The sequence below is a fragment of the Protopterus annectens genome, chromosome 2.part0 (assembly GCF_019279795.1).
Source record: "Protopterus annectens isolate FY-2018-M chromosome 2.part0, PAN1.0, whole genome shotgun sequence".
Classification (NCBI taxonomy): Eukaryota; Metazoa; Chordata; order Ceratodontiformes; family Protopteridae; genus Protopterus; species Protopterus annectens.
Window position 1 is genome coordinate 202,250,367 of NC_056728.1, and position 19,685 is coordinate 202,270,051.

The 19,685-nt window shown below is 44.8% G+C and overlaps 1 protein-coding gene across 1 annotated transcript in view; it reads left to right on the top strand.

Annotated features, from left to right (window-relative positions):
• The window catches only part of FN1 (fibronectin 1), a gene marked incomplete in the record, with an annotated part of 4,425,379 nt that overhangs the window by 641,346 nt on the left and 3,764,348 nt on the right, over window positions 1-19,685 (top strand).

Below are 19,685 nucleotides of genomic sequence, written 5' to 3' on the forward strand. Positions count from 1 at the left end.
GGGCCCTAAGGCAGTAGCCTCAACCACAGCAAAAAACCCTATTCCTTCTGAAAGGGAAGCCAGGTCTTTAGACAGATGGGGCAAAAAGGTTTACACCTCTGCTACTCTCTCAGCTAGAGCTTTAAACTTTCACATGATACAATACCAAGAGTTTATGCTTGATCAGTTAACTAAAAAGCTATCCTCTGATGACTCTATAGATAAGAAAAATCTATTAGAAATGGTAAATAACATACAACAGGTTAGTAACCATTCCTTAAAATGTGGCTATGATGCACTGGAGGCTTCATTTAGATCAGCCATGACTGGCACAGTGATAAGAAGACATGCATGGCTGAAGGAACAAGTTTTACCGGATCATGTTAAAGCTAAGTTATTAGATGCTCCTATGGATAAGACCAGTTTGTTTGGTACACCTGCCCAGCAGGTAATGAAGAAAATGGAAGAAAAGGCAAAATCTGTACAAACAGTTAAAGATTTCTTGCAGGTTCAGCCCCAAGGTTTAGCAGGCACTGGCGTGCCAAAAATTGGTCCTTTCCTGACTCCACAAGATCCCAAAGGGGCAGGAATAGACGTTCCAGAGGCAGAAATCAAACCAGAGGGGGTGCCTACAGAGGACTACAGTGGCAAGGCAATAACAGAGCCACAGGCACAGCCACTACCACTACAACAGGGCAATCACAGTGACTTGATTCTAACTCCGCCTACCAGGGAACAAATAGCAGCACCCTTAGGCGGAAAATTAACCTTATTTTCAAAGAACTGGCACTATATCACAAAAGACAAGTGGATTTTGCAAACCATAGACTAAGGTTACTGGTTCCACTTCCACACTATACCAGTCAAAAGAGGAATGCCAAACCTACCTCCAAATCAAAAAACAGAAGCTCTACAGCAGATAATGCAATTAACAAAGATGAGAGCTGTGGAAAGAGTGCCAATAACAGAACAAGGCAAAGGATTCTACTCCAGACTATTTCTAGTTCCAAGAAAGGAAAAAAGCTGGAGACCTATTCTCGATCTGTCCACCTTAAACACATACATCATTGTCCCAAAATTCAAGATGCTGACCCTACAGCAACTTCTTCCCATGCTGGGCAAGGAGTGTTGGCTGGTAACTCTAGATCTCAAGGAGGCATACCTGCACGTCCCCATTCGACCAATTTGCAGAAGATATCTCAGATTTCTTGCAGGATCAGAGCACTATCAATTCTCAGCATTGCCCTTTGGCTTATCTACTGCCCAGAGTATTCACAAAATGCCTGGCATCAGTAATCGCCCACTGCAGACTACAGGGAATCCAAATTTATCCATACCTGGACGACTGCCTGCTACAAGGGGACAACAAAAGCAAGCTGACAACAGATTTACAAAGGGTCATTTACTTGCTACAAGCACTGGGATACACAGTCAATTTGCAAAAATCAAGGCTGATTCCATCCCAAACAAGGACATTCTTGGGCGGAATTGGACACAGTAAAACAAATGGCATTCCTAACTGCAGAAAAACAAAAGATCTCCTCTTTACTTCTTGGCACTAACAAACCACAGCAAGCTAACAGCAAGAAAAGTTCTGCAGGCCTTGGGCTTCATGGCATCATGCATAATCTTGGTTCCACATGCCAGACTGCATATGAGAAAACTACAGTGGTACCTAAAGAATTTATGGTCCCAACACAGGCACAGCCTAGAAACAGAAATTCCACTAATTCCATGCCTAAAACAGGAGTTCCTATGGTGGGCTCAAGCATGCCAGTCAAACCCAGGCTTACCCTTTCACAAATATCAAGCAAGCCAAACCATCACAACAGACGCCTCAGACCTAGGATGGGGGGCTCACATGCTGGACAAATGCGTGCAAGGATTGTGGACGCAGGACCAACTTCACCTGCACATCAACCTAAAAGAAATGCTGGCAGTAAAACTGGCAATCCAAAAATTCAGACCATTTCTCAAAGAAGGCCATTTGATGATAAGGACAGACAACACCACAGTCATGTGGTACATCAACAAACAGCAATGCAGAATGACTTTGGACCTTTGGAACCTGGCACTCAGCTACAACATCCAGTTACAGGCAATGTTTGTACCGGGAAAGGAGAACACTCTAGCAGACATGTTAAGCAGAACCACCTCGGATGCTCACGAATGGATGCTACACCCGGACATCTTCAAGACCATCGCAAAGAAATGGGGAATGCCACAGATCTATTCGCTTCCCCTCTCAACCACCAGCTCAAAAAATTCTGCACAAGGACATTCCATCCACTTGCATCGAAAGTGGATTCGCTCTCCTTCAGCTGGTAAGGCCTGACAGCATATGCATTCCCACCTCTTCCCTTGATACACAAGGTATTACTAAAAATCAAGGAGGAACGTCCAAGGATAATCCTGATGGCTCCAAACTGGCCAAGACAACACTGGTACCCATTGCTGAGGAGCATGTCTTGGGACAAAATGTGGTCAATACCCCTGATGCCTTTGTTAACTCAGAACAACTACAGCATCATGCATCCAAACCTAAAAACGTTGCAGCTGACTGCATGGCACATCACATAGCAGCAACTATTCCAGATCTCTCCCAAAGGGTTAAAGACATTATACTTGAAGCCCGCAGACCTTCAACAAGAAGGAACTATGCAGGAAAATGGAAAAGGTTTGTCATTTGGAGTGCTGAAAGAGGGAAGGATGTGTTGAATATAGATATGGCTAACATTCTGGAGTACTTGGCAGAGCTTCTACATACAGGCCTGTCCTATTCCTCCATCAAGATACATGCATCAGCTATTTCAGCAGAATACAGCTTTGATCCACCTGTCTTCTCACATCCTCTACTCAGGCAGTTCCTCAGAGGGATCAAGAATGTAAAACCTCCTAGGAAACCACCTCTGCCAGCTTGGGATTTGAACTTTGTGCTAGAAAAGTTGACACTCACCTTTTGAACCAGCAGCAACAGCAGACCTACAGCATCTTTCATGGAAAACTGCTTTCCTACTGGCAATAACCTCAGCAAGGAGGGTTTCTGAACTTCAGGCCCTAATGGCAGTACAACCCTTCCTAATCTTCCACCAAGACAGAGTGTCCATGAGGACTAATCCTACATTTATGCCTAAGGTGGTATCCAGAGTGTCCCTAAACTAGGCAATCCACCTACCTACCTTCTTCCCCAACCCACAAAACAGAGGGGAAAGAATGCTGCATACCTTGGATGTACACAGACAGCTACGCTACTACCTGGACAGAACAAAAAGTAACAGAAAAACTGACCAGCTTTTTGTAGCCTATGCAACAGGAAGGGAAGGAAAAGCAATTTCCAAACAGACAATCTCCAAATGGATAGGAAATTGCATACGATTCTGTTACTCCTTCCATGGAAAACCAATTCCACAGAACATACGACCTCATTCTACAAGAGCAACAGCCACTACCACAGCCTTCTTACGAGGAGTGGCAACCAAGGACATTATTGAGGCGGCTACTTGGACCTCCGTGCATACATTTGCCAAGCATTATAATTTACCTCTGTATTCCAGATCCCGAGCAGGGTTTGCCACTGCTGTACTGCAAGGGATCCTAACCACACCATAATCTATTCTTCCTCCTCCCTAGTTGGCTATGGTATTCTACCCAGTTGTTATGACTGCAGATGCATCCATGAAGGACATAGTACAGTTTTGTACCTACCATAAATGTAGATGTCCGAACTGGATAGCATCTGCAGTCAGGATTACCTCCCTCCTTCCCTCTGTGGTACTCCTAGGGTATTTACCCTCCTAATAGCTAGCTGGTGGGGAGTCTCTTATGGTGTATTTGTTTGTATATATGTACATACATGCTTATTTTTGTGTTTGCCTTCTATCCTTTGGGAAACATTGGCATTTTTACCCAAAATTTAGCCTTCCAAGAGGGCAACTGGCATCTGGGGCAAGAAACACTGAAGAAAATGGCGTCGGCTGATGCCTTTATACCCGAAGACCAGCAGAGATGACGTCGGGTGAAGTGCGACATCAGCCGAAGCCGGACCCGGACTTTGGAATCCGGCCGACCGAAGGGCTGCCTGACGACAGGACAACCCAGTTGTTATGACTGCAGATGCTATCCAGTTCGGACATCTACATTTATGGTAGGTACAAAACTGTACTTTCTGGATGTTGTGGAAGATGTGTTTGCAGAGGCTTCTCTTAATCCTGATTCTTTGCCTCCTGCTCCTGTTAAACCGGATAGGTATTACAGGGTGCCTGAAGCTCATAAGTATCTTTTTAAGAGTCCTAGGGCGGACCCAGAAACTGTTAGTCAGGGGCCTAAGGGTGTTAAAGCTTCTGTTAAAAATCCGGTTCCTCCAGATAAAGAGGCCAGGGCTTTTGATAAATGGGGAAAGAAAGTCTATACTTCCACCCTTGCTATGAGGGCTTTGAATTGCCAGTTTCACATGTTGAAATACCAAAACTATCTACTTTCTCAATTGAAGTCTAAGGTAGATGCTCTGGCGGAAGGTATTGAGTGTAAAGAGTTACAAGATTTAGTACATGTTTCTGAACAGGTGGGTAAGCATTCTTTGCAATGTGGTTTTGATGCTGTACAGGCCTCGTCTAGGGTGGCTGCCACTGGGTCAGTTCTTCGCAGGCACGCCTGGCTGAGGGATCAGAATTTATCTGACCATGTTAAGACAAGGATTTTAGATGCTCCTTTACAATCTGATGTGGTGTTTGGTTCACCTGTTGAGGCAGTCTTAAAGAAAATGGAAGACAAGGCTAAGTCTATGCAGACTGTTAAAGAATTTTGCAGGTTCAGCCTCCAGTTTAGTAGAAATTGGCCTACCAAGGGGTGGACGTATCCTTCTTATGATTCCCAGTCTAGGGGTAGATCTAGGCGTGGTAGGGCAGAGCTCAGGGCTCTTTCAGGCCTAGAACAGGAGTTCACCTGCACAGTCTTGGTGAGGGCAGGGGTCAGTCCTTTCGTAAACAGACCCAATGACCTACCTTTTCAGCTGCCAGAGCCTTCGCCTGGCAGCACCTTTGGGAGGAAGGTTGGCACTTTTCAAGGAAAATTGGAGTTTAATTACCCAAGACAGATGGGTATTGGATATCATACACCAAGGTTACAGGTTTTATTTCCATACCTTGCCTCCTTTCAAAGGCATGCCAGACGTTCCTCCTCAGCAAAGAATAGAGGCTCACAAACAAATTTCTTTGTTACTTCAAATAGGGGCCATACAGCCAGTCCCTATGCCAGAAGTGGGCCTAGGATTTTATTCTCGCCTGTTCTAGTACCAAAGAAGGGGAACACGTGGAGACCAATTTTGGATTTATCTATCCTCAACACTTATCTGGACATTCCCAAGTTCAAAATGTTGACGTTACAACAGCTTTTACCTCTGCTGGGCAAAGATCATTGGATGGTAACTTTGGATCTCAAGGAGGCTTACCTTCATGTTCCTATCAGACTGAGTTGCAGGAAGTATCTGCGTTTTCGGGCTGGGACTTCTCATTATCAGTTCTCTGCATTGCCCTTTGGCTTATCTACTGCCCAGAGTGTTCACGAAAGTTCTGGCTCCAGTGATAGCTTTCTTCAGGCTAAAAGGAATACAGATCTATCCTTATTTGGACGATTGCCTGATTCTGGCTCAAGGAAGGACGAGCTTCTTCATCATTTGGAATATGTGATAGCAGTGCTAAGATGCCTGGGGTATTCTGTGAACGAAATAAAGTCCAGTCTAGTACCCTCTCAGGACATGTGCTTTCTGGGTGTAAGACTGAATACAGCATCCCAGATGGCCTTTTTGACCCCGGACAAACAAAAGAATCTTTCCCTTTACTTTCATCAATTGTCTCATCAGTCCAGGCTGACTGCAAGGACAGTCCTTCAAGCCTTGGGGTTCATGGCATCTTGTATTCTGGTGCTTCCCAATGCCAAACTGCATATGAGGAAGCTACAATGGTATCTCAAAAATGTATGGACACAGCACTGCCAGGATCTGGACACTGTCATTCAAATAATACCTTGCATTCAAAAGGAATTTTTGTGGTGGGCTCAGGAATGTCACCTAAACAAGGGACTCTGTGACCCGGCCAGAGGCGAGTCAGATTCTAACGACAGATGCCTCAGACAAAGCTTGGGGAGCTCATCTAAATGGAAAGTGGATACAAGACAAGTGGCCTGCCAGACTACAACATCTACATATCAACTTGAAGGAGATGTTAGCAGTCCAGTTTGCATTAATAGCTTTCAAGGATTTACTTCCAGGGCAGGTGTTGATTCTAACAGACAACACAACTGTCATGTGGTACATCAACAAGCAAGGGGGAACACATTCTTATCCTCTATGCAGGCAAGCAATGATTTTGTGGGAGACTGCTCTCAGTTTACAGTTAAATCTTCAGGCAAGGTTTCTGCCGGGAGCACAGAACTCCTTAGCAGATGTGTTGAGCAGACGAATCATGGATCCCCACGAGTGGAAATTGGATCCTCATGTATTTCAGAAATTGACAGTGTCATGGGGAACTCCAGACATAGATCTGTTCGCTTCTCCACTAAACCACCAGCTGCCAAAGTTTTGCACGAAAAGGTTTCATCCCACAGCTTGGAAAGTGGATGCTCTTTCTTTCAATTGGAGCAATCTTCATGTGTATGCCTTTCCACCTCTGCCTCTCCTCCCAAAGGTACTTCTAAAGGTCAGACAGGACAAGCCAAGGATGATTTTAATAGCTCCAGATTGGCCTCGACAGCACTGGTACCCATTACTGAGAAGTCTGGTACGGGAGCCTCCATGGCCTTTGCTTTCGATTCCACACCTGTTGTCTCAGGAGGACAGTCATTTACTCAATGTCAAACTTCACTCTCTGCACCTAACAGCCTGGCATATTCTGTTTTGAACCATAAAGGGTCTCAACTTCCACAGCAAGTTTTGAATGTCATTTTGGAAGCTAGAAGGCCTAGTACAAGGAAAGTGTACGCAGATAAATGGAAGAGATTTTTATTTTGGAGTGCAGCAAAGGATTTTGATGTTTCTGAGCCTAATTTAAGTGTGGCTCTTCAATATCTTACTGAGTTACTGGACAAAGGTTTGTCCTTCTCTTCTATTAAGGTTCATGCTGCAGCAATTTCGGCTCACTATGACTGTGACCCACCATTGTTTTCTCATCCTTTGTTCAAGCAATTTCTTAGAGGGCAAAGAATATAAGACCCCACGAGCTCCTACTCCTGCTTGGGATCTCAATTTTGTGTTGGAGAAACTCACTCTACAACCTTTTGAGCCTGCAGCTACTACTGAGTTGAAATATTTATCATGGAAGACTGCTTTGTTGTTGGCCATTACCTCTGCAAGAAGGGTTTCTGAATTGCAGGCCCTTATGGCGGTTGAGCCTTTCTTAAAGTTCGATAAGGATAGGGTATCTTTGTACTAATCCTTCCTTTATGCCTAAAGTGGTTTCTAGTGTGGCTTTAAACCAAACTATTCATTTGCCTACTTTTTATGCAAATCCCCAAAATAAAGGGGAAAAGATTTTGCACACTTTAGATGTACACAGGCAGTTGCGATATTATTTGAGCAGAACTAAAGGGTTCAGGCAGTCTCAGCAGTTATTTGTTTCTTTTGCTTTGAGTTCTCAGGCCAAGCCTGTGTCAAAACAAACTATTTCTAAGTGGATTGGGTTTTGCATTGCTTTCTGTTATTCCCATCATGGCAAGGAGATTCCAGCTGGGATTAGGCCTCATTCCACTAGGGCTACTGCCACTTGACAGCCTTTTTAAGGGGTGGCAACTAAAGATATTTTGGAGGCAGCTACTTGGAGTTCGGTGCATACTTTCTCTAAGCATTATCACCTTCCACTTTACTCTAAATCTAGGGCTGGTTTTGCCACTGCTGTTTTACAGGGCATTTTGGCAGCTCCTGCTTCTTTATAGTTTTGCCATCCTCCCTTATCTCTGCTTTGGGATTCTACCCAAGTGTAAGGACTGCAGCAATGTGAGATGAAGAACATAGTACAGTTTTGTACCTACCATAAATGTAGATGTTCGAAGATCCACATTGCTGCAGTCCAATTTACCCTCCCTCCTTCCCCTCTGTAGTTAGAGGCGGTTGTGTGGGTTGGGTTGTAAATATTGTATATATTGTTCATATTATTAGTGCAAGGGTGGTTGGTTGGTTGTTTGCTGTCTTTTGGTTTTGACCTTTCTTTGTAGGGTCTTCTGACATCTGGGGCAAGAAAAGACTGAGGATATGACGTCGGTCATGCGCATTTGTACCCTGACGTCCTGATGTCAGTCTAATGCGCCTTGACCGACGTCAGCCTTATACTTTGATATTCGGGCCGACCGAGGACAGCGGACTACCCAAGTGTAAGGACTGCAGCAATGTGGATCTTCGAACATCTACATTTATGGTGGGTACAAAACTGTACTTTTCTTGGCATCCTGCATAATATTGGTTTCACATGCCAGACTGCATATGAGAAAGTTACAGTTGTACCTAAGGAATTTATGGTCTCAGCACTAGCACAGCCTAGAAACCCAAATTCCAATAATCCCATGCCTGAAGCAAGAATTCCAATGGTGGGCTCAGGCCTGTCAATCAAACAAAGGACTGCCCTTCCACAGCACTCAACCAAGCCAGACCATCACAACGGACGCCTCAGACCTTGGTTGGGGAGCGCACATGCTGGACAAGTGCATACAAGGCTTATGGACTCAAGACCAGCTACACCTACACATAAATCAAAAGGAAATGCTGGCAGTAAAACTGGCAATTCAGACATTCAGACCATTTCTTCGACAAGGTCAACTGTTGATAAGGACAGACAACACCACAGTTATGTGGTACATCAACAAACAGGGAGGCACACATTCGTACCCTCTATGCCGGATGGCAATGGACCTCTGAATGTGGCCCTGAGCTTCAACATTCAGTTACAAGCAATTTTTGTGCCAGGAAAAGAAAACATATTAGCAGACATACTAAGCAGAACTACCACGGATGCCCACGAATGGATGCTGCATCTGGACATCTTCAAAACCATTACAGGAAAATGGGGACTACCAGAAATAGACTTATTTGCATCCCCACACATTCACCAACTGAAGAAATTCTACACAAGGACATACCACCCACTTGCTTGGAAAGTGGAGACTCTATCTTTCAGTTGGAAAAACCTGACAGCATATGCATTCCCACCACTTCCTTTGATGCACAAGGTGCTATTGAAGATCAAAGAAGACCGTCCAAGGATCATCCTGATAGCTCCAGACTGGCCAAGGCAACATTGGTTCCCATTACTGAGGAGCATGTCTCGGGAACAAATATGGCCTCTACCCCTAGTTCCCTTACTGTTAACACAGAACAACTACAACACCCTGCTTCCAAACCTAAAAACACTGCAGCTGACTGCCTGGAACATTGCATAAGACCAAATAACCCAAATTTATCCCAAAGGGTTAAAGACATTATCTTGGAGGCTCGCAGACCCTCAACAAGAAAAACTTATTCAGCAAAATGGAAAAGATATCACATTTGGGAGTACTGCAAAAGGAGAAAATTTGTCACTGGTAAACATAGCCAACATTCTGGAATACTTGGCAGAGCTCTTCCACAATGGCCTCTCCTATTCTTCCATCAAGATTCATGCATCAGCTATTTCAGCAGAATACAACTTGGATCCTCCAGTCTTCTCACATCCTCTGAGGCAGTTTCTGAGAGGAATTAAAAATGTAAAACCACCTAGAAAGCCACCATTGCCAGCGTGGGACTTGAACTTTGTGCTAGAAAAGTTGACACTCCCTCCTTTCGAACCAGCAGCAACAGCAGACTTACAATACTTATCATGGAAAACTGCTTTCCTGCTTGCAATCACTTCAGCAAGAAGGGTATCTGAGCTACAGGCATTAATGGCAGTACAGCCCTTCCTGATCTTCCATCAAGATAGTGTCCATGAGAACAAATCCTACTTTTATGCCAAAGGTGGTCTCCAGGGTATATTTAAATCAAGCTATTCATCTACCTACATTCTTCCCCAACCCGCAGAACAGGGGGGAAAGACTGTTGCATACCTTGGATGTACATAGACAACTACGCTACTACCTGGACAGGACCAAGGGCAATAGAAAAACTGACCAACTACTGGTAGCATATGCAACAGGAATGGAAGGAAAAGCAATTTCAAAACAGACCATCTCTAAGTGGATAGGAAATTGCATTAGATTTTGTTACTCCTACCATGGGAAGAAAACTCCAGAAAACATCAGGCCTCACTCTACAAGGGCAACAGCCACTACCACAGCTTTTCTACGAGGAGTGGCTACCAAACACATTTTAGAGGCTGCTACTTGGAGCTCCGTGCATACATTTGCCAAGCATTATAATTTACTTTTATACTCCAGATCCCGAGCAGGTTTTGCCACTGCTGTTTTACAAGGGATCTTAACTACACCATAATCCTATTTCTCCTCCTCCCCCAGTTTGGCTATGGTATTCTACCCATTTGTAAGGACTGCAGATGCATCCTTGAAGGACATAGTACAGTTTTGTACCTACCATAAATGTAGATGCCCGATAGGAATGCATCTGCAGTCAGGATTACCCACCCTCCTTCCCCTCTGTGGTACTCCTAGGGTATTTGCCCATCTTGTAGCTAGCTGGGGGAATCTATTATGGTGTATTTGTTTGTATATATGTACATACATGCTTATTTTTTGTTTGCTCTCTACTATTTGGAACCATTTGCATTTATCCAAATTTAGCCTTCCTAGAGGGCTCCTGGCATCTGGGGCAAGAAACACTGAGGAAAATGGCGTCGGCTGATGCCTTTATACCCGAAGAACTGCAGCTATGACGTCGGGTGAAGTGCGACACCAGCCGAGGCCAGACCCAGACTTTGGAATCCGGCCAACCGAAGGGCTGCCTGACGACAGGACAACCCATTTGTAAGGACTGCAGATGCATGCCTATCGGACATCTACATTTATGGTAGGTACAAAACTGTACTTTTTCTGTCAGTCTTCCCTATATAAAAGGCAGGGCATGACTAGCACACAGCTAAATACACCACTGATTTTGAGTTACAATTGTAACGACCCTGTGCTGTGGATTTACTTAGGTGTTGCGTTTCTTTTTTTTTTTTTTGTCTTCTGCTACTTTACCTTTTTCACACACAGTACAAACTCATTTGCAGAACAATGTGCAGTATTCATGGGCACGATTTTGAACTGATTTTTTCATTTGTTTGGCTATCTGCCTTTTTCGCATGCTTAGTACCTTCATGGTTCTTGAATGAAGTACCGTCTTGTGAATCCGGCGGTTTGTTTGTTTTGATTTATTTGTGTCTTTCACACAATGCCTTGCCATATATTTTCTGAAACAGCTGCATTTTGATTTTTTTTGGCTGCTACAACTGTGCATATTAAAGCTTAGAAAGTGTTCTCATCACAGCTTGGTGCTTTACCCATTGCTCAAGGAACATTTTAAAAAAAATTCTTTTTCATATACTGTTGCATTCTGTTAGCGTTGAAATGACAAGCAATTTAACACAGAAATAAACATTCTGTTATTTAATATTAGAAATAACATTTCTTTTATTGGAAACGCCTTTGAAATTCCACTTATTGCAGACTCGTAGTTGAGTTTCACTGTTTATGCATTTATTATTGATTCTTCATTATGCATTAGAGATGTGTACTCCTTTCTACCTTTTCTGTTAAGGAATGGATATTATATTTGGTTGCAAGCATTACTTCATTTTATTTTCTTTTTAATCACAAGATTCTGTATGAGTTTTGTTTTACCCTATAAAAAGTTGTTTGCTAAAATGTATTTTAAGGGAAACCGTATTTACACTTGATTAGGTTCATGAATCTTCACTAAGACATTCTTGGCTTTTTTTATCAAGTTAATGTTTCTTTTTTGAAAACTTTGTTTTACACCCTGTCTACACTAAGTGGACATTTATTTATGCTTTTAATGTAGTACAACTTTAACTATGAAGGTATGTCAGTGGGTTCAATTAAGGCAGCTGTTTGTAATTTTGTAACACACCCCTTTTTTTGGGTTTTAAATTGTTTTTGATTTTTTTCTTTGAAGAAGTCTTCCTACTAAGGGAGACTAAAAGCGCTTTACCTATACATTTTCTAATAAACCTTTGGAGTTTTACACTTGCTGGTTCGGAACCTTTTTGTTTGTTTTTTGACATCTGGGGCAGGAAAAACTAAAGAAAATGGCGTCCGATGCATCTTGTATACCTCTGGCACACTGACGTCAGGGAAGAAGCGACAGCAACCGACGCTGGACCAAGACTTTGCAACTCAGGCCGACTGCGGGACCTCCTGACGGCAGATAACCCAAGTGTGATGACTGCAGCAGGGTGAACTCTAACATCTACATTTATGGTAGGTACAAAACTGTACTTTTCTCAGGCCTAAAGTTCGCACTACACCTAGAAAACAGATGACCAAAGTGCATTCTTAGGCCCACATGTCTCAAAAGCAAATATTAGAATGGCTGAAGACCTTATTACCTTAGTTAGGGGAAAGCCAGTCTTCCCCCTCAGAGACCTAGAACTGATTTTCCTTCTGATTCTTCTGTTTAGGAATCTGTTATCTCTGTTCCTTTTGACTGTCGGGGCATACCCATATTTACTTATGAGGATTCTGATGCAGAGGATTCCATTCCTCTGCTTCTCCTCCAGAAGGTTTTTCTTTTGGTGAAACCCTGAATACCCTTGGGGAGCATTTCCACTGGGAAAGCTAGGACTACTCTGTCCAAAAAGACTCTAATTTTTAAACCTGCCTCAGCGCAGGCTTCTAGCTATCCCTCCTGTTCTGGAGATTGTAGATTTCTTGGAATCAATCCTTACTTTGCCTCCAGCTCCGAGGAAACCTGACCAGTACTATAGAGTACCTGATTCTCTCTCATTCATTTCCAAGAATCCTACTGCGGATCCAGAGAGCATTTCCCAAGGACCAAAAGGCATCAAGGCTACCATTGCCAAGAATCCCACCTCTTCTGACAGGGATTCTAGGGCTTTAGACAGATGGGTTAAGAAGGTATACATCTCTGCTACTCTGGCTATTAGGGCTCTAAATTGCCAGTTTCATATGTTAAAATATCAGCAGCATATTATGGGGCTGATTAAGCAGAAAATGATTCCTGACTCTGCAGAACGCAAAGATTTACAAGTTAGTACGATGTTCATTGTGCATACAGCTGCAGTCATAACAGATGGGTTCTCCTGCCGTCAGGTGGGTCCTCGGTCGGCCGAATTCCAAAGTCTAGGTCCGGCGTCTGTTGTCGTCGCTTCTTCCCTGACGTCAGTGTGACAGGGGTATAAAGGAACCAGCAGACGCCATTTTCTTCAGTCTTTCTTGCCGCGCGGTGCCCGAAGCAGAAGCAGTTCGCAAGTGCCGGTTGGCCAGCTCCTGAAATTACGAAAATTTTGAAACCAAAGTCTTCTTGAAAGCTAAGTACCCCGTTGGGGAAACTTTTCTTGCCTCAGACTGATGTCAAAGTTAATTGTATTTCATGTGAGAAGCAAATACCACATAAGGATTTCCATTCCCTCTGTATACCTTTAGGCCCAGACCACGACGTCTCTGTCTGTTGCTTTTGTGCTACATTCAACAAACGCACCATTAAGCATTGGGCGGAGTTCACCCAGCATTATTTTGGAAAAACATTTAACTATATTATGTCGTCGGATACTCCGACTCCAGTTCTGTCTAAAAAACGCAAAGATAAGGACCGACACACTAGGTCTGCGGCCTCTACCGACACCACGCCAAAGCAGATTACACATGGTCCGGTTCTCAGCAAGGCACCTACGCAGCCCCTGACTACCGACGACACTTCATTGGCGGTGTCTCCTGTGCCTGAGGTCGCAGGCTCCTCGGCCCACACCCAGACTACAGATACCGAAGCCACTCTTGGCGTTGAACCTCAAAATGTGGACAGGTCTACCTCCACTCAAGGTGTCTTCAGACCTTCCTCTTTTTTCCATCAAGGCTTTCACTAAGTCTAAAGCAGCCATGCATTCTAAGAGACCAGCTACACAGGGCCCATCTCCAGGGCCCATGACTAAAAAACAGATGCTTAAAATGGCTGAGGATTTAATTACTCTTATCAGGGGTTCTCAACCCCCACCGGACAAAAGGCCCAGAGTGGAGGAAGAATCCCCCTCTTCTGATCAGGGCTCCATTATTTCAGAGCACTCTGATCAGGAACTTTCTTACTCCCCTTTAGAAGACTCTGATGCGGAGGAGTCCATTCCTTCTGTATCATCCCCCCAGAGGATTACTCATTTGGGGAAACTTTGCATACCTTAAGGGAAGACTTCCACTGGGAAGGCCAAGATTATTCAGATTCCAAGAAAAGGCGTAGGGAATTTCTCTTGCTACCTCAGCACAGGCCTCTGGCTATACCTCCTGTCTTGGACATCCTAGATGATGTTTACTCGGAGGCCTGCCTTAACCCGGATTCTCTGCCTCCAGCCCCAGTCAAGCCTGACTGGTACTACAGGGTTCTTGACTCTCACCAATTTCTATACAAAAGCTATGCTGCTGACCCGGAAACCATCTCACAGGGCCCCAAGGGAATTAAGGCCTCCACTGCTAAAAATCCATTACCTTCCGAGAGAGATTCCAGATCCTTAGAAAGGTGGGGAAAAAAGGTATATACCTCTGCTACCTTAACCATGAGGGCCTTAAACTGTCAGTTCCATATGCTAAAATACCAACAGTTTTTGTTATCACAATTGAAAAGTAAAATGTCACAACCTGAACAGCCAGACTTGAAGGAGTTGCAGGATTTGATGCATAGTGCAGAACAAGTGGGTAAGCATACCTTACAATGTGGTTTTGATGCTCTAGAGGCCTCGTGTAGAGCTGCTGTTACAGGATCAGTCATACGTAGACATGCCTGACTCAAGGAACAAACCTTGCCTGATCATGTCAAAGCTAAATTACTAGATGCCCCTGTACAAAAGGATGTATTTGGTGCTAATGCTGAGAAGATATTAAGGAAAATGGAGGAAAACGCTAAATCAATGCAAACTGTGAGAGATTTTCTACAGGTACAACCCCCACGTTTCAGTAGAAATTGGCCTTCCAAAAATTGGTCCTTTCCAGCCACGGACAGACCCCAAAGAGGTAGATACAGGCGCCCGAGGGGCAGAGAACAATCCCAAGGATCGTTTAGAGGCAGACAATGCCAAGCTCCTACACAGAGGTGGTGAGGTTAACTCGCAATCATTCAGAAAGCAAGCCCAATGACTTTACCCTTTGCATGCCAAGCACGACTCAAATGGCAGCCCCCTTAGGAGGAAAGCTGGTATTTTCAAAAAACTGGCGCATTGTCACAAAAGACAAATGGATCCTGGACATTATAAACAGAGGCTACAGATTCCATTTTCACACCCTTCCAAAAATGAGGCATGCCAAACCTGCCGCACAAAGGGCAGAGGCACAAAGGCAAATTACAGATCTCATAGACATGAAAGCTATTCAAGAGGTACCTACGCACGAACAAGGTCAAGGTTTTTATTCCAGACTATTCCTGGTACCAAGGAAGGGAAAAGATTGGAGACCTATTTTGGACCTATCCATCCTAAACACATTTCTACTCGTACCAAAATTCAAGATGCTCACTCTACAGCAGCTTCTTCCCATGCTGGGCAAGGAGTCTTGGCTGGTAACATTGGACCTCAAGGAGGCATACCTGCATGTCCCAATCAGACAAAATTGCAGAAGATACCTCAGATTTCTTGCAGGTTCAACCCATTATCAATTCTCTGCATTGCCCTTTGGCTTATCTACTGCGCCCAGAGTATTCACGAAATGCCTGGCATCAGTAATTACCTACTGCAGACTTAAAGGGATACAAATATACCCCTATTTGGACGACTGCCTGATCCAAGCGGACAGCAAGCACATTCTTCTGAAACACCTGGCTTGTGTAATAATGTTGTTGAACTCTCTGGGATACACAGTCAACAAAAAGAAATCAAGGCTAATACCCTCTCGGAAGATAATTTTCCTGGGTGCCTATTTGGACACAAACACCCAGATGGCCTACCTCACACCAGAGAAGTAGGGGCAACTAACTCAATACTTCAGAGCACTAGCAAATTGCACCAGGCTGACTGCAAGGGAAATCCTGCAGGCTCTGGGATTCATGGCATCTTGCATCTTACTAATCCCATGTGCAAAGCTGCATAGGAGGAAACTTCAATGGTACCTGAAAAACCTATGATGTCCTTCAAGGATGCATCTGCAGTCCTAACATATGGGTTGTCCTGCATCAGGCAGCCCTTCGGTTGGCCGGATTCCAAAGTCTGGGTCTGGCCTCGGCTGATGTCGCACTTCACCCGACGTCATAGCTGCTGTGAATTGGGTATAAAGGCATCAGCCGACGCCATTTTCCTCAGTCTGTCTTGCCGCGCGGTGCCCGAAGCAGAAGCTGTTCGCAAGTGCCGGTTGGTCAGATCCAGAGATTTCTACCGAAGACTTCTAAAAGCTAAGTACCCGTTGGGGACTCTTTCTTGCCTCAGCCGATGTCAGAAAAAGTAAATAATTGTTTAACTTGTGGGAAACAAATACCTCATAAGGATTTCCACTCTTCCTGCCTTCCTTGCTTAGGCCCAGACCACGACGTATCAGCTTGTCTAGCCTGTGCTTCCTTCAACCAACGGACACTTAGACGTCGGTCGGAGTTTGCGGAGGAGTTTTTTGGTCCCGCTTTTGCTTACAAAATGTCGGAGACTCCGACTTCGCAATTAGCTAAAAAGCGTAAGGAAAAGGACCGACACTCGCGGTCCGCGGTTTCGGCCGAAACCACGGTTAAGCCTACCGCGAGTGTCTCTGTTTCGGCTGAAACAGAGTCCGCTGTTCTTCCTTCGGCCGAAAGCATACCTCCGACAGCCGAGGCCTCACACATGGCTGAATCTGCTACCGAAATTTCTCCTGCTGTAGCAGGCACCCAGGATTTTTCAGATACTATTCCTTTAGACATATCTACTCCTGCACGTGGAGCTGCTAGGCCCCCTGCATCTATGTCCAAGGCTTTTTCTAGGGCTAAAGCAGCTAAATCTTCTAAGGCCTTGCCTGCTAAAACCCCACACAGGCCTACTTCTAGTTCCCAAATGCTTAGCCTGGCTGAGGATCTCATTTCCTTGATCAGGGGATCCCAACCTCACCCAGACAGGGCCTCTCAACCCCCTCCAGAGAAAAGGCCTAGAGCAGAGCCCCCCGATCCAGTTTCGACTGACTACTCGGATGAGACAGAAAATTCAAATCCTCCAGAAGGCCCTTATTTTCCATTGAATTTTCTGACTCATCCGAGGAGTAGTCAGTCGAAACTGGATCGGGGGGCTCTGCTCTAGGCCTTTTCTCTGGAGGGGGTTGAGAGGCCCTGTCTGGGTGAGGTTGGGATCCCCTTATGGTAAGCACAAAACTGTACTGTCTCAACACAACCACAGTTTGGAAACAATACCACTAATTCCATGTCTACAAAAGGAATTTCTGTGGTGGGCTCAAGCATGCCAAATGGGTCTCCCATTCAGCAAGCCTCAAGTAAATCAAGTCATCACAACAGACGCCTCTGATTACGCCTGGGGGGCGCACATGATAGATTGGTGCATTCAGGGCAAATGGTCCCAAAAAGAAAAGCACCTTCACATCAATCAAAAGGAAATGCTAGCAGTAATAAATGCTATTATAGCTTTCAAAGACCTTCTGCAACCAGGTCAACTATTGATAAGAACGGACAACACCACAGTTATGTGGTACATAAACGGGGAGGAACACATTCATACCCCCTATGTAGACTGGCCATGTCACTTTGGAACATGGCCTTGGACTTACAAATCGAACTACAAGCACAGTACTTGCCAGGCAAGGAAAACACGCTGGTAGACAACCTCAGCAGAAATACGACAGATCCAGACGAATGGAAGTTGCATCCAAAAGTTTTTACAGAAATAATCCAAGCATGGGGAAGGCCAGACATGGATCTCTTTGCCTCCCACAAAAATCACCAATTGACAATTCTGCTCAAGGATTTTCCATACAAAGGCCTGGAGAGTGGACGCTCTCAGTTGGACATCAATGACAGTTTATGCCTTCCCACCTCTTCCTCTGCTGCCCAAAGTTCTATTGAAAACCAGAGCAGACAGACCAAAGATGATTCTCATTGCTCCAGACTGGCCAAGACAACACTTGTACCTACTCCTGAGGAGCCTGATGCATTCCCCACCATGGGCCCTGTCTCTAATGCCTCTTCTCCTGACTCTGCACAGCTTCAAAACTCTTTACAGCCAGCTAAAAACAGACAATCTAGCCGCATGGAAGATTCCTTAGCATCACAACAGACCCTACTCTCCAAGGAGGTGCAGGATGTCATTTCGGAGGCCAGAAGGCAGTCAACTAGTAAAGCTTACTCCGCAAAATGGAAACTGTTTTGTGTCTGGAATGAGAAAAAGGGCCAGGATCCTGGAAAACTGAATTTACCTCAAATACTACAGTATCTAGCTGAACTGCTAAGCAGTGGACTTTCTCCATCAAAATCCATGCCTCAGCCATTTCTGCAGAAAACACTGATCCACCCTTATTCTCTCACCCTCTAAGACAGTTCCTCAGAGGGGCTAAGAGTCTAAGACCCCCAAGGAAACAACCAATACTTGCTTGGGATCTCAATTTCATTCTGGCAAAACTGACCTTTCCTCCCTTTGAGCCAGCTGCCTCATCAGATTTGCAATATTTGTCCTGGAAAACAGCTTTCCTTCTGGCTATTACCTCAGCTCATAGAGTTTCAGAACTACAAGCTCTCATGGCTGTGCAGCCTTTTATCATCTTCCATCAGGACAGAGTTTCCTTACGAACCAACCCGTCCTTTATGCCTAAAGTGGTATCCAGGGTAGCTTTGAATCAGGCCATACTTACCTACCTTTTATCCTAATCCTCAAAACAAAGGGGAGAGATCACTACATTCCTTGGACATCCACAGACAACTGCGTTATTTGGACAGAACAAAGCCTTTCAGAAAATCAGAACCGCTCTGTGTCCTGTGCTGTAGGAGCTCAAGGAAAGCCAATTTCTAAATCTCAAAATGGATAGCCCACTGCATATGCTTTTGCTATTCTTTTCATGGCAAAATTGTACCTACAGGCATCAGATCTCACTCCACAAGGGCCACAACTACCTCTGCAGCTTTCCTCTGAGGAGTTCCTACCAAAGATATTTTGGAAGCAGCCACTTGGAGTTCTGTGCATACCTTCTCCAAGCACTACCACCTACCATTATACTCCAAAACTAGAGCAGGCTTTGCCACTGCAGTCTTGCAGGGCATCCTGGCTCCTCCCAGTTCCACCTAGTGCCTACCACCCTTTTCTTAGCTTTGGGATTCTACCCATCTGTTATGACTGCAGCTGTATGCATGATGAGCATAGTACAGATGTCCTTCAAGGATGCATCTGCAGTCATAACATATGGGTTGTCCTGCCTCAGGCAGCCCTTCGGTCCGCCGGATTCCAAAGTCTGGGTCTGGCCTCGGCTGATGTTGCACTTTCCCCGACGTCAGAGCGTCTGGGGTATAAAAGCATCAGCTGACGCCATTTTCCTCAGTCTTTCTTGCCGCGTGGTGCCCGAAGCAGTTCGCAAGTGCCGGTCGGCCAGCTCCTGTGATTCAGCTACCGAAGACTTCAAAAAAGCTA